At 34.6% G+C, this 9,722-nt stretch overlaps 1 long non-coding RNA gene across 1 annotated transcript in view; it reads right to left on the bottom strand.

The window, feature by feature from the left end:
• The window catches only part of LOC141559829 (uncharacterized), a 46,933-nt gene extending 37,658 nt beyond the window's left edge, over positions 1-9,275 (bottom strand). Inside the window, exon 1 of the long non-coding RNA XR_012487578.1 lies at positions 9,014-9,275. This is a non-coding gene — a long non-coding RNA (uncharacterized LOC141559829). The remainder of the gene's footprint in view (positions 1-9,013) is intronic.
• Between the last annotated feature and the right edge of the window lie 447 nt (positions 9,276-9,722).

The raw sequence follows: 9,722 nt of genomic DNA on the forward strand, positions 1-9,722 counted from the left end.
CTTATAAATTAGGGTCAGTTCTCTATATATTATGAAAATTAAACCTTTATCAGAGCCTTTAACTGTAAAAATATTTTCCCAATTTGTTTCTTCCCTTCTAATCTTTTTTGCATTAGTATTGTTTGTACAGAAACTTTTTAGCTTGATGTAATCAAAATCTTCTATTTTGTGATCAATAATGATCTGTAGTTCTTCTCTAGTCATAAATTCCTTCCTCCTCCACAGGTCTGAGAGGTAGACTATTATCTGTTCCTCTAATCTATTTATGATCTCATTCTTTATGCCTAAATCATGGACCCATTTTGATCTTATCTTGGTACATGGTGTTAAGTGTGGATCCATATCTAATTTCTGCCATACTAATTTCCAGTTTTCCCAACAAAAACTCAGAGAGATTTAGCAAAGAAATGGCTAATTGTGAAAAAATAATTGTAAAAAGTTTCTAATAAAGCTCTGATATTCAAAGTATATAAGGATTTGTTTCAAAGAAATATTTTAATTAATCACTGATAAAAAGAATATGAATAGGAAGTTTTCTAAGAAAGAATCTAAAGTATAAAAAGTTAAAAATACTCCAAATCACTACTAATAAAAGAAATTCAAATTTACACATCTTGGAGTTTCTCCCTTACCTCTTACACACTACCAATGTTATAAAGTGGAAAAAGACAAATGTTAGAAGGGCTATAAGCAAAGAGGCACAATGATTTACTACTGTTGGAGTTATAAATTGATTTAGTCATATTGGAAAACAGTTTAGAATGATAACACAAAAATTACTAAAATATATATGACATTATATTCAGCAATATGAATAATTAGGTCTATATTCCAATGAAATAAAAGAGAAAAAAGACAGAAATGCAAAATATGTATAACAGTAATTTTTGTAGTGGTAAAAAGGAAGAAGCATAAGGGAATTTCCATTAATAGAAGAATGTCTAAACTAATATGTTTGTGGATTATAATGCAATACTTCTGTTCCCTAAAATATAATAAAAGATTATTTCAGAAAAAAAGTGAAAATTATGTAAAGTGATACAAAGTAAAATAAGCAAAACTAGGAGAATATAATTTAACAGAGCAAATAAAAATATATTTGAAGAACTCTAATCAATGCAATGACAACTATGTTTTCAAAGGAACAATAATGAAGCTTGTCACTCCATTTTGTAAAATATGGTCAATAGGGGCAGAGGCAAGATGGTGGAGAGGAAACATATCTTCCCATATCCCTCAAAGTAACAGCAAATTAAGCCTACTTGTTTTGGAGTGACAGAACCCACAAATATTTGGAGAGTGACAAGTTTCCAGCAGAAGATAATTTGGAAATTCTTCAGAATAGATGTGTTTTAATTGGACACAGAGGGAGGCAGGCCAAGCCCAGGCAACTGCACATAAATCTGAATGCAGGAAGTACAGATACCTAAGGTGGTGTGGTCTCCATGCAGTAGGGAATCTACCAGGAGGAATTTACAGCAGTGTTGGCTACTCTGTCCTGGTTGCAAGCCAGCAAGTCTTACAGCAGGTTAGCTACAAAACAACCAACACAAATACAAAATGTAACTAGTGAGCCTCTAAACACAAGAATATCAGTACTTGGCCATTCCCACACAGCACCTGAAGTTAGTAAGCACTAACCCAGTGCAGAAAGTTTCACCTGTACAAGAGGCTTAGACAGTCTCCCCTTTGCCATAAAAGTGGACCTCACCCTTTAAAAAATGAGCAAAAAAGCAAAAAGAACTCTGACCCTAGGGTGTTTTTTTTAATAGAGAAAGAGAAGAACAGACCTCAAAACCTGAGGACACTAAAAGCAGAATGTCTCCTGATGAAGCCCCATTGGGTGATATGAATTGGTCCCCATCTCACAAGGCTCTCTTTGAAGAATTGAAAAAGGACCTTAAAAGAGAGTTAGAGGAAAATGGGGAAAAGAAACAAAAACTTTGTAAGGGTTTGGAAAAGGAGAAACACAAATTATCTGAAGAATACTCTTTATAAAATAGATTTAGTGTAATGCAAAAAGCATATAACTCCTTACAAAATCGACAACAGAATGGAAAAAGAAAACAATTCCTTGAAAAACAAAATTTGGAAGTGGAAAAAAAAATCCATATAACAAAACAACTCATATAAAGATTCAATTGGTCAAACACAAAAGCAACAACAACAACAACAAAATTAACCAATGAAAATAATTCAGTAAAAATTAGAACTGAAAAAAGTGGAAATGAGTAATTCAATAAGACATCAAGAATCACTGAAACAAAATTAAAAAATGAAAAAATAGAAGAAAATGTAAAATACCTCATTGTAAAACAAATGACAAGGAAAATAAATCTAAGAGTGATAATGTAAGAATTGTTAGAATTCCTGAAAACATTGATGAAGAAAAAAAAAAAAAAAACCATATATTATATTTCAAGACATCATCAAGGAAAATGACCCTGATGTACCAGAATCAGAAGATAAAATAGCCACTGAAAGAATTCACCAATCACCACTTAAAACTAACCCTAACTTAAAAACTCCAAGGAATATCAAAGCTAAATTTCAGAATTATCAAACAAAGGGAAAAATATTGCAAGCAGCCACAAAGAAAGAATGCATGTATTGAGGAGCCACAATCAGGATTATCCAAGACCTAGCAGCTTCCACTATAAAGGATTGAAAGGCCTAGATATGGTCTGATATTCCAAAAGGAAAAGGAAATCGTACTGCACCCAAAAATCAACTATCCAGCTAAATTAAGCATTATCGTTCAGGAAAGAAGATGAACAGTCAATGATGCAGGTGAATTTCATTTATTAGTGATCAAAGGACCAGAGCTGAATAAAAAATTATATATATAAAGAACTCTTGAAAATTAAATCTCTATTATGGGTATATAGAGAGAGTGCAGGCATAATTTGATTTGTTATAACAGGAAAAGGAACTAGAGATGGAAAGAGGATTGTACTAGAAAAAGAGGAAAATGGAGGTAAAATGAGGAAAATTACATCTCATGAAGAGGCAAAGAAGGACTATTATAATTGAGGGAAAGAAGGAAGAGAATCAACATTGTGTGAATCTTACTCTCATTAGATCTGGCTCAAAGAGAGTATATTAGACATAGAGAAACTTATCTAATCTTATAGGGAAGTGGGAGAAAAAAGGAAAAAGAAAAGAGAGAGGCTAATAGAAAGGGAAAACAGAAGTAGTAGAGGGAAAATATAAGAAAGGGGGAGAGGATGCTTGAAGGGTGATTCGACCAGAAGCAAAATACTGAAGAGGAGGGAAAGGGGGAAAAGAAAAGAAAAAAAAGAAAAAACAAAACAAAACAAAAAAACAAACAAACAACAACAACAAAATATAGCATGGGGGTAAATTAGGTGGCATGAAATGCAGAATTAATCATTTTTTATCTGTAAATGTGAATGGGATGAAATTTCCTATAAGAAGGAAGTACATAGAAGATTGGATTAAAAGCCAGAATCCTACAATATGTTGTTTATAAGAAAGAAACATATTAGAGCAGAGTGAAACATTTAGAATGAGGATAAAAGGCTAATGCAGAATCTATTATACTTCAGATGAAGTAAAAAAAAAAATCAGGGGTAGTGATCCTGATCTCAAAGTAAGCAAAAAGGAAAAATAGATCAAATTAATAGAGATACGTAAGGAAATTATATTGATAAAGGGCACCACAGATAATGAAGTAATATTAATATTAAACATATATGAACCAAGTGGTAGAACATCCGAATTCCTTGGGGAGAAGTTAAGAGATCTCCAAGAAGAAACAGACAGCAACTGTATTAATGGGGAATTTCAGCCTTGTTCTCTCATTATTAGATGAATCAAACTGCAAAATAAATAAGAAAGAAGTTAAAGAGGTAAATAGAATTTTAGAAAAGTTAGGTATGATAGATCTTTGGAGAATATTGAATGAAGAAAGGAGTATACCTTTTTCTCCCAGTTCATAGAACCTATACTAAAATTGACAATATATTAGGGCCTAAAAATCAAATAAAAAAAATAAAAACCACAAGCAATAAAAGGGCAGGGGAAAATAGAGCAAAAAGTAATTGGAAACTAAGTAATCTAATCCTAAAGAATGAATGGGTGAAGCAACAAATCATAGACACAATCAATAATTTCATTCAAGAGAATGAAAATAATGAGACACTATATCAAAATTTGTGGGATGCAGCCAAACCAGTTATTAGGGGAAATTTTATATCTCAAGATGTTAACTTGCATAAAATAGAGAAAGAGATTAGACTTTGAAACTAAAAAAGGTAGAAAAAGAACAAATTAAAAACCCCTAATTAAATACCAAACTTGAAATTTTGAAAATAAGAGGGGAGATGAAAAAAAGTGAAAGCGAAAAGACTATTGAAATAATAAACAAAACTGAATTGCTTTTATGAAAAAACAACAACAACAACAACAACAACAAAATAGATAAACCTTTAGTTAATTTGATTAGAAAAGGGTATGTAAATCTAATTGTTAGTCTCAAAAATGGAAAAGGAAAACTTTCCACCAGTGAAGAGGAAATTAGAGTAATAATGAGTAGTTATTTTGCGCAAGTAGATGTCAACAAATTGGATAATCTAAGTGAAATGGAGGCAAACCTACAAAATATAAATTGCCCAGTTTAACAGAAAAGAAGATAAATTATTTTAAAAGTCCTATTTTAGAAAAAGAAATAGAACTAGCTATTAATCAGCTCCCTAAGAAAAAAATCTCTAGAGCCATATGGATTTACATGTGATTTCTAAAAACATTTAAAGGAAAGTCAATTACAATTATATACAAACAATTTGGAAACAGGGAAAGGAGTACTACCAAATTCCTTTCATAACACAGGTATTGTGCTGATAAATAAATCAGGTAGAGTCAAAACATAGAAAGAAAATGATAGATCAATTTCCCCAATGAATATTGATGTAAAAATCTTAAATAAAATATTAGCAAAGAGATTATACAAAATTATCCCAGGATAACACACTACAACCAAATAGTATTTACACCAGGGATACAAGGTTTGTTTAATATTAGGAAAACTATTAGCATGATTGACTATATCAGTAACCAAACTAAGAAAAAACATATGATTATCTCAATAGATGAAGAAAAAGCATCTGATGAAATTCAACACCCATTCCTATTAAAAACACTATACAAGATGGCAGAGAAGATACACATGACTCTGTGAACGTCCTTATTCCCTCACAACCAATTAGTTAAATCAGCCTCAAAAATAGCGTTGGACTGATAGATACCACAAGGACTGGAAGCACAACTTACCAGCTGAAGAGAATCTGGAGTTTCAACAGAAAAGGTCAGTTCCCAGGGGAGGAAGAAGAGAGGCCAGCACATACGGTTGGGTGCTGGCACACTGTGCCGATCGCGCTAGGGAAGGCTCTGGGATCAGAGAAGCCACTGAGATAAAGGAATCTGGCACAGGCTGTTAGCTCTTCTCTGCTTATAATACAGCAGTTCAGAAGAGAAATCTAAACTACTTTAAAAATTCAAAGATAGATTAGATCTTCCCCGATCCTGGGGGTGACTCAGCAGATCTCGGCACGGGGGGGGGGGGGGGTGGGGGGTGGGGCCCCTAGCTCCAACCTGAGAATAGTTAAGAGATTGAGAGGTGGGTGGATACGGTCCAAGGCAACACACACTGCCTAGCTCAGCTGAGGGCTGTGGAAATCAGCTCCTGAAGTCCCAGAGAAGCAGAACCTTTGAACTAGGGACCAAGGTTTCTGGCAGACACTTCCAGTTTGAGTGCAGGGGCTTTTTGCGTCACCTGCTACTGACATCCACGCCCCACCAGGACGCATAGGCTGGGCTTTGTGTCGCCTTTACTGTTCGGTCTCAAATCTCAGGGAAGCCACTAGAACACAGCGCCCTCAAAGCACAGCAGTGCTAGTCACCTCTGAGGCACCTCCAGGGAAGGGGTGGGGAACTCTCTTCCATAGCTCTCTCTTAGCTCAGGCGCAGGAGCCGCTGCATCCATCAGGTCTGGGAGGAAGCTGGCAAATAAATAAATAAATAAATTCCTACCCCAGGGACCCCAAAAGATTTTTTAAGAATGAGCAAAAAAGCAAGAAAAACTATAGTTCCTTCTACACAGAGAAAGAGCAGGTATCCAACCCCGAGGAAGTTAACAGCAGAGAGTCAGCAGATAACAACCTAAAGGGGAATGATTCCTGCCCCCCATAACATAACTCTCTCCTCGAAGAGACTATTAAAAAGCTAAGAGAGTTTGAAGAAAAATGGGGAAAGGAAAGGGAAGCTATGATAGAGAATAACAACGACCTGAAATTGGAGTTGGAAAAAATAAAGAATTCACAGGAGATTCAGGGAAACAAAATTAGTGAATTAGAAAAGGTTAAAAAATCAGAGGAAAGTAGGATTTATGAATGGGAAAAGACAAAAAAAGTCTCAAGAAAATAGAATTTGTGAATTGGAAAAAAGAAAATAATTCTCAAAAATAATTAGGGAAATGGAAAAAAATTCAATAGAGCAAAATAATTAATTTAAAAACGAAATTGGGCATTTACAAAAAGAACTAAAAACTGTGAAAGAAGAAAATAACTCCTTAAAAGTCAGAACGGAACAAATAGAAAAGATTGATTCACAGAGAACCCAAGAATCAGTCAAACAAAACAAAAAAAATGAGAAGTTGGAGAACAACGTCAAATACTTACTGGGAAAATCTATAGACCTGTAAAATAGATCTAGGTGAGATAATCTGAGGATCATTGGACTTCCCAAAAACTATAACCAAAAAAAGAGCCTAGATTCTATTTTACAGGAAATTATCAAAGAGAACTGTCCAGAGATAATAGAAACAGAATGGAAAGTAGATGTGGAAAGAATTCTTCGAACTCCTTCTGAAATAGACCCTAAAAAAGAACACCACGGAATACTGTGGCTAAGCTGCAGAATTACCACACAAAGGAGAAAATCTTGCAAGCAGCTAGAAAAAAACAATTTAAATACCAAGGTGCCACAATAAGGATCACTCAAGATCTGGCTGCCTCCACATTAAAAGACAGAAGGGCCTGGAACCTGATATTCCGTAAGGCAAAAGATCAAGTACTTCAACCAAAAATGAACTACCCAGCTAAGTTTAGCATCTTTTTCAATGGAGGAAGATGGTCATTCAATGAAATAGAGGAATTCTATATGTTTCTAAGAAAAAAACCAGACTTAAACAAAAAATTTGATCTACATCCACAAGACTGAAGAGAAACAGAAAAAGGTACACAGAACCCTTGAGAACTGTAACTCTGTTGTGGGTATATAAAAAGTACTCATGGATAACTTGATTTTACTGATATAAAAGAAAAAAGGGGGTGTAGTAAAGGGAAGGAGGTCATTTCAGAAAAAGGGGAAGGAATGATAAAAAGAGGGAAACTACATCCCAGGAAGAGGCATAGAAAATACACCATATCTGAGGTAATTTAGTGAGGGGGAGAATCATTGTGTGAATCTTACTCTCATCAGAAGAGGCTCAACGAGTAAATAATTGACATATTTGTCTTTCAGAGAATTTTCTCTCACCTCATTAAAAGGGGGGAGAGGAAAAGGGAAAAGGAAAAGGAGAATAAGTGAAGGGACTTGGAGGGAGGGGGGAGGGATACTAAAAAAAGGGAGGGATGCGGGTCACAAGGGGGGTCTGTAAATTAAATATCGGGGAGGGGGATCAGGGGGGTCAAGGGAAAAAAGTATAATCTGGGGATAATACGATGGCAGGAAATACAGAATTAGTAATTTTAACTGTAAATGTGAATGGGATGAACGCTCCCATCAAATGGAGACAGATAGCAGATTGGATCAAAAATCAGAACCCTACAATATGTTGTCTGCAGGAAACACACTTAAAGCAGGGAGATACATACAGAGTAAAGGTAAAATTTTGGAACAGAGCCTATTATGCTTCAGGTAAAGCCAAAAAAGCAGGGGTAGCTATCCTTATCTCAGATCAAGCAAAAGCAGAAGTTGATCTAGTTAAAAAAGATAAGGAAGGAAACTATATCCTGCTGAAAGGTAACATAAATAATGAAGCCATATCAATACTAAACATATATGCACCAAGTGGTATAGCATCTAACTTTCTAAAGGAAAAGTTAAGAAAGTTGCAAGAAGAAATAGACAGTAAAACTATAATAGTGGGAGATCTCAACCTTGCACTCTCAGATTTAGACAAATCAAACCACAAAACAAATAAGAAAGAAATTTAAAAAGTAAATAGAACATTAGAAAAACTAGGTATGATAGACCTTTGGAGAAAACTGAATGGCAATAGAAAGGAATATACTTTCTTCTCAGCAGTTCATGGATCCTCTACAAAAATTGACCATATATTAGGACATAAAGATCTCAAAATTAAATGTAGGAAGGCAGAAATAATAAATGCCTTCTTTTCAGATCACAATGCAATAAAAGCTACATTCAGTAAAAAGTTAGGGATAAATAGACCAAAAAGTAATTGAAAACTGAATAATCTCATCTTAAAGAATGACTGGGTGAAAGAGCAAATTATAGAAACAATTAATAATTTCACCCAAGATAATGACAATGATGAGACATCATACCAAAATCTGTGGGATGCAGTTAAAGCAGTAATAAGGGGAAATTTTATATCTTTAGAGGCTTATTTGAAGAAAATAGAGAAAGAGAAAAAATTTTTTATTATATATATATATATATATATATATATATATATATATATATATATATATATATATATATATATATATATTTATAATATTATCCCTTGTATTCATTTTTCCAAATTATCCCCCCCCTCCCTCTATTCCCTCCCCCCGATGACAGGCAATCCCATACATTTTACATGTGTTACAATATAGTCTAGATAAAATACATGTGTGTGAATATCATTTTCTTGTTACACAATAAACATTAGAATCCGAAGGTACATGCAACCTGGGCAGACAGATATTAGTGCTAACAATTTACATTCACTTCCCAGTGTTTCTTCTCTGGGTGTAGCTACCTCTGTCCATCATTGATCAACTGGAAGTGAGTTGGATCTTCTTTATGTTGAAGATTTCTACTTCCATCAGAATACATCCTCATACAGTATTGTTGTTGAAGTGTACAGTGATCTTCTGGTTCTGCTCATTTCACTCAGCATCAGTTGATTTAAGTCTCTCCAGGCCTTTCTGTATTCCTCCTGCTGGTCATTTCTTACAGAGCAATAATATTCCATAACCTTCATATACCACAATTTACCCAACCATTCTCCAACTGATGGACATCCATTCATCTTCCAGTTTCTAGCTACAACAAAAAGAGCTGCCACAAACATTTTGGCACATATATGTCTCTTTCCGCTCTTTAGTATTTCTTTGGGATATAATCCCAGTAGTAGCGCTGCTGGGTCAAAGGGTATGCACAGTTTGATAACTTTTTGGGCATAATTCCAGATTGCTCTCCAGAATGGCTGGATTCTCTCAGAACTCCACCAGCAATGAATTAGTGTCCCAATTTCCCCACATCCCCTCCAACATTTATCATTATTTGTTCCTGTCATCTTAGCCAATCTGACAGGTGTGTAGTGGTATCTCAGAGTTGTCTTAATTTGCATTTCTCTGATCAGTAGTGATTTGGAACACTCTTTCATGTGAGTGGATATAGTTTCAATTTCTTCCTCTGAGAATTGTCTGTTCATATCCTTTGACCATTTATCAATTGGAGAATGG

This window comes from Sminthopsis crassicaudata, chromosome 3 (assembly GCF_048593235.1).
Source record: "Sminthopsis crassicaudata isolate SCR6 chromosome 3, ASM4859323v1, whole genome shotgun sequence".
Lineage (NCBI taxonomy): Eukaryota > Metazoa > Chordata > Mammalia > Dasyuromorphia > Dasyuridae > Sminthopsis > Sminthopsis crassicaudata.